Source organism: Xenopus laevis, chromosome 7S (genome assembly GCF_017654675.1).
Source record: "Xenopus laevis strain J_2021 chromosome 7S, Xenopus_laevis_v10.1, whole genome shotgun sequence".
Classification (NCBI taxonomy): Eukaryota; Metazoa; Chordata; class Amphibia; order Anura; family Pipidae; genus Xenopus; species Xenopus laevis.
In genome coordinates this window covers 98,726,182-98,732,181 of record NC_054384.1, presented here as the reverse complement: position 1 = coordinate 98,732,181, position 6,000 = coordinate 98,726,182, and the positions used below count along the sequence as shown (strand labels likewise).

Genomic DNA, 6,000 nt, shown 5'->3' with positions numbered 1-6,000 from the left:
AGGATAGGAGTTAAAGACAATAGGAAAGGAGAGGAGTCAAATACAATACCATCTACAATGCCAAATAGGCATACCTTGGGTACTGTATAAGTATTTTAGGTAGGGAAGTTGTATTCTGGATATAGTCTAGAACCTGTTCCCAAAATCAAGTACCTGTGGTCATAGTAATATTAGATGTAGAGGTAGAGGTAGAGGTAGTCATCCTTGTGGTGCCATGTTCGGGGCAACGAGACGAGTCTCAGATTCCCATATGATGCAGCTGTAAGGGAGATGAATTCTATGGATAATCTTAAATTGGATTAGTTTGTCTCTTGTGGAGATCATGTGTTGCTTCCTTCCAAACTTCATTGTCAAGTTGCGGTAGATCTGGACCCTAGGGGTTATTTATTAATGCCCTTGATGCAAATGCATGGGATAAAAAAAAAATGTGCCCCTTAGTGCTAACTCACCAAGCATCTGAGGCATTATTACACTTTGCACCTTGCACCTTAATGACAGGCAGGGAGGGTTAGGGGGTGAGATGGGGACAACAACTATGTAACACCCCTGCTCCACCCCTCATGATTACAGTAATTCCAAAACTGTGCCCACAGGCAATGATAGCGGGCATGGTAGCCTGCACCAGTTTTCTTGCACCCTGACCCGCCACCTGGAAATGAGGCCCACTGTCTATTGATGGAAAATGACATGGAATTGTAACTGTTCCAGCTTTACAGTAATGTTGGGCTTAATTGCATCATGTATTGAGCATTCAATTTGCTCAACCTTAATCATTTTTAAAGCTTGTTTTAAAAATCTACACAAAGGTGAACTTCACCTGTTAATTTCCCTTAATATTTGACTTCTGCCCAGAGGAATATTCAAGGAGTATCCACCTTAATCGTGCTGTTTCAACTATTCAATGACCCCCTTGCATGTACAATATGTCCTATCCTAGATCATTTCAGATATTTCTGAGTATAAAATAAAATTCACATGTTGTCATACGGGTGCAAATCCTTTGGCTTCTGTGTAGCAACGTATCAGGTTTCCAAACATGCAAAAGCACCATCCTAAAAATGGGCACCAGTCCTAAATACACAGTGGCAGACATACAAAATCTATGGGAGGGAGGGTAAGTGGCGTATTGATTGTCACCACAATTAGATGTAATCAAAAAGCCACATGTGCCATGGTCATTAGACTAACGATCTGTAGTATGTTAGGCCTATGGGACACAAAGCTTCGTTAACATATTGGTACTGCCTGAAGCAATGTGATGGTCAAAACATGTCTTTCTATCTTCAGTAAAGGCAGAATTTACAACTGTCAGATTGCAATCAATCAGTAACCACCATGTCAAGTTTCCTGGGCAATCTCTGCAAAGGTCTGCCATTGTCAGATTAGTTTACATTAACTAATGGGCACTAGTGATGAGTGAATCTGTCCCATATTGCTTTGCCAAAAAATTAGGGAAACAACGAGAAATTCACGAAAAGGCAATTCAATGGGCTTAAAAAAATTTTTTACGTGCAACAATTTTTTCTCACTCCAAATGCATTAGTCAATGGGCGTTTTTTCATATGGTGACTTTTTTCACTCTGTGACCATTTTGTTGCAGCAGAAATTTTTTTCGACAGTTTTGCAAAAAAATTTGCAGGTGGCAAAGTGTGGAATTTCGCCGGGAATCCATGCCTGGCGAATAAATTCGCTCAGCACTAATGGGCACTGCTGTTCCGTGTAGAGCGCCGTGCAAGTGAAGTCGATGCCTTAAGTGAACAGCATCCCATTTGCATTGAGACAGAACTCAACAGTTCCCTAATACTTGGCCAATGTTACTTTTCCTTTTAAAGGCACCTGACTGTCTATCTGTAGTTTGGATTTATGTTCCTGGGGCAACTCTTAAAGATTCACCCCCCTTAAAGTGTACCTACCTAAGGTAGGTACACCTTTAAGTTAACTTTTAGTACGTTAAAGAATGGCTTATTCTAAGCAACGTTTCAGCTGGTCTTTTTTATCATTCTTTTTTTTTTATATATAGTTTTTTTATTATTTGCTTTCTTCTTCTGACTCTTTACAGCTTTCAAATGGGGGTCGCTGACACCATCTAAAATCCAAATGCTCTGTAAGGCTACAAATGGATTGTTATTGTTACTTTTTATTACTCATCTTTCTGTTCAGGCCTCGGCTATTCAGTCTCTTAATTAATGCAATTCAATGGTTACTAGGGTAAGCTGGACCCTAGCAACCACATTGCTGAAATTGTAAACTGAAGTGTTGCAGGTTAAAAAGCTAAATAACTCAAAAACCATGAATAATAAAAAATGAAAACCAAATGCAGATATTCTCAGGGATAGTTCTGCTTAAATCATTTCAGGGGCAGAATATGGAGCTGTTGGATCTTTTCTGCTGTCGGATTTTCTAGCTCTAAATAATGCATTTATATTTGGCAGGCTAGGCGCTGAAATCAAAGGCATTATTTATTCATTTGGTATCTAGCGGGCTTGCTATGAACTGCAACTCCCAGGCAGAATGTGGGCGGAGGGAGTTTTAGGCCAAAAGAGCTTGTGGGACACGAACCAGGCAAGTGCTTTAAAGGAACGTCTCTTTGGTAAACATAAAAACGACTTGGCTTTCTAGTCATGTAATGTCATTTGATCTCACCTCCCAGGCCTCAAGAGAATAAACCTATTGGATATTGTTAGCATAGGCGCAGACTTCGTTCAGCCGCTCTCAAACAGAAATACATTAGAAAAAGGAATTTAAAAAGAGAGAATAAAGCGTGTTTTATGAAAGAGCCACTAATGATTGTCAGCCACCTGTGCCCCTCGTGCTGGGTAGTATTCAATAGGAGGTATCGGTAGGATATTAATAGCAGAAATGTATATATTTAAAGGGTTTTCTAGCACATATTTTGCTGTCTTTTTAAGAGGGTGAGCTTGTGTGTCTGTGTGATCCTTCAACACAACTCATTTTAATTTCAGTGCTTTGGGCTGACAATCCTGCAGAGAATGCTGCTGACAGGGAGAGCCATCTGTCATCTCGACTAAAGAGCTCCTCCTCAATCCCGAGCCCTTATACGGATAACACCATTTGCCATAAAAAAAATGAATATGAGAATATGAGATTCCCTGCCTTCTCTTCAATTTTAAATAATATTTCCTGCTCATAGTACAGGGGCCGCGGGCAGTTGAGAAGGATCCCAGACTGAAAGTGTTTTTGGGGTGAGATATGAAATCAGGCATGTTTGTGTATTTATATTTATATGGGGCAGTTCAGATCTATCTATCTAGCATATCTGTCTGTCTATGAATCTATTTATTTATAGCTGACTATCTATCTATCTATCTATCATCTATACATCTATCCATCTATAGTCTATCTATCTATTATCTATTTATCATCTATCTATGTCTATAACTCTATTTATTTATGTCTATCTATCTATCTATCTATCATCTATCTATCTATCTATCTATCATCTATCTATCTATCTATCTGTTATATATCTGTCTTATCTATCTATCTATCCATCTATCTATCTATCTATCTATCTGTTATATATCTGTCTTATCCATCTATCTATCTATCTATCATCTATCTATCTATCTATCTATCTATCTATCATCTATCTATCTATCTATCTATCTATCTATCTATCTATCTATCTATCTATCTATCTATCTATCTGTTATATATCTGTCTTATCCATCTATCTATCTATCTATCTATCTATTTATCAGCCTGCTCGAGTCACATTGTGATGCCCAGGTGAGTATACTGGTCGTATTCAGTGGGCAGAATGTGATGCAGAACTCTGGCTGCTGAAGTGTTAACCTGAAACCTGCCAGCTTATTATGTAGGAGGAAATATCTCACCTCAGCCCAACTCTACTAATAAAAGACATATCATAATTTACAAGCAAAGGGGTGTTCATTAAAATTTGTGGCTGTAAATCTGAACATGCAATAAAGACATTAAGGAAGCCACATAATGAAATCAATACTGATATACTTGGAGCTGACACTCCATACGCAGTGAATATACAGTGCATATGCATGGCACAAGAACTGGGATGCACTTAGTTACTATGTTTATCAAGCGTAGTAACCACATAGTATTAGATCACCTTGTGCTTATGCTCCTCTTCATAACCTGATCCAGCACATTCTAATTTATCTCTCATTTTTGTAATTTACTGCTTATCAGAATTCTACACTTACTGATTTTTCCATTGTATTGCCCCCCTGAAGGAGACACGTGCATGGAGGAGACTACGTTTTCCCCACTATCCATACATCCTAGGCACCACCATTGACCAATTGAAGAGAAGAGTGAGGTTACATATGGCAGCCAGCAAGCAATGACTTCAGAAGTCACTATGTAGATGAATAGAGATTGTGTATGATTTTTTGGTCATCTGTTTGTAATGCACACTGTGCAACGGGGTTTAATAACCCATTACCATGTTATACTCCACAATAAATATTTTAGTTCTTGTTTGCTTGGAATTACAAGCCTTTCTCTCTCTCACTCTTGCCTTAGTAATTTGTTAGCAGCCAATGTTTCCATGTGAAAGAATTATAAGAGCAGGCTCCTTCAATGGAGCAGAGTGTGTGTTTGTTATTCATGAGACTTTAATATGTTGAAATTTCTAGTAATTCTAACCTATTATTTGGCAGTTAGTACTATCTGGATATTGCGTTATGGGCCAACCGATCTGTATAAATCACACCAGGTGATTAGCTTCCACTGATTCATTCTTAAGCAGCCAATTATAATGAGGCCTAGGGAGAAACATAATCCATATTGTACTGTCAAAACTAGCTGAACAGAAGTGTTAGGTACAGACACTCTTAATGTAGTGACTAGTTATTTGGTGAATTATGATCCAGCTAGGGTATCCATTATTCCCAGTTACCCATAACAACCAATCAGATTTTTGCCTTCATTTCTTTAACTTGCAGTAGGATGATCAATGCAACAATGCATAACCTAAAATTTGAGGTGGGGAGATTACTTTTGTTGAGGTCTTGCATTGCAGGAAAGTCAGCAAGTGGTTATATGAAGACAGATTTATATGTTATAAATCACCAGGGCCACTACAGGGGGAGGGGGATACACTGGTACATGGCAGAGGGGTCCTTAAGAACTCATTGGCAGGGTTTTGGTTAAATGGGACATGGCTGGATCAGGTGCATTGTTGTCCCTGGAAATTTTATTTCTATTGGGATCACATCGGCAGGGTCCTCCGTGCATGGGGCCATTTGATATATGGCTTAATAATTGGTGCCGCCTAGATGGGGGACCTACTGACTTAGTAGTATGGCTTTATTTACCTGCAGGTCCTTCCAGCTGACACAAGGTCACCCATTCTGATTACAAGAAAGGAGGATCTACCTAAATATTCAGAAGGGTTTTTTACAGTGAGCTGAGAAAATGTGGAATTGTGTCCCTGAATCAGTGGTACAGGCTGATACATTAGATAGCTTTAAGAAGGAGTTGGATGGCTTTTTAGCAAGTGAGGGAATACAGGATTATGGGAGATAGCTCATAGTACAAGTTGATCCAGGGACTTGTCCCATTGCCATCTTGGAGTCAGGAATGATTTTTTTCCCCCTCTGAGGCAAATTGGAGAGGCTTCAGATGGGTTTTGTGGCCTTACTCTGGATCAAGTTAGGCAGATTATAGATAGACTTAAAAGGTTGAACTTGATGTTGAACTTGATGGACATGTGACTTTTTTTTTTTAACGTAACTTACTATGTTACCATGGGGCCAGTAATTCTTGATGGCAGCCCTGCGTCACTATAGTGGTCACAAGGCCTCACGCAAAGAAAACAGCCAAGCAGCAGAGACAGCAGCCAACTCAGGTTCGCCAGGCAATAATGAGCCTGAGATCTCTGCAAATCTTTTTACACTTTACAGGAAAATGTTCTGTTAAAACCAGGAAGTGGATTAATGTCCCCACCGGAGATTTGGGAGAAAATTATAGCTGATCTGCAGAAATCTTCATCTTTCC

The 6,000-nt window shown here is 39.3% G+C and overlaps 1 long non-coding RNA gene across 1 annotated transcript; it reads left to right on the top strand.

Moving 5' to 3' along the window:
- Positions 1 to 2,786: 2,786 nt before the first annotated feature.
- Positions 2,787 to 4,482, top strand: LOC121396167. Its single transcript, XR_005962870.1, has 2 exons — positions 2,787 to 3,203; positions 4,233 to 4,482. It is a non-coding gene; the product is annotated as an uncharacterized LOC121396167 (long non-coding RNA).
- The last annotated feature ends 1,518 nt before the right edge of the window (positions 4,483 to 6,000 follow it).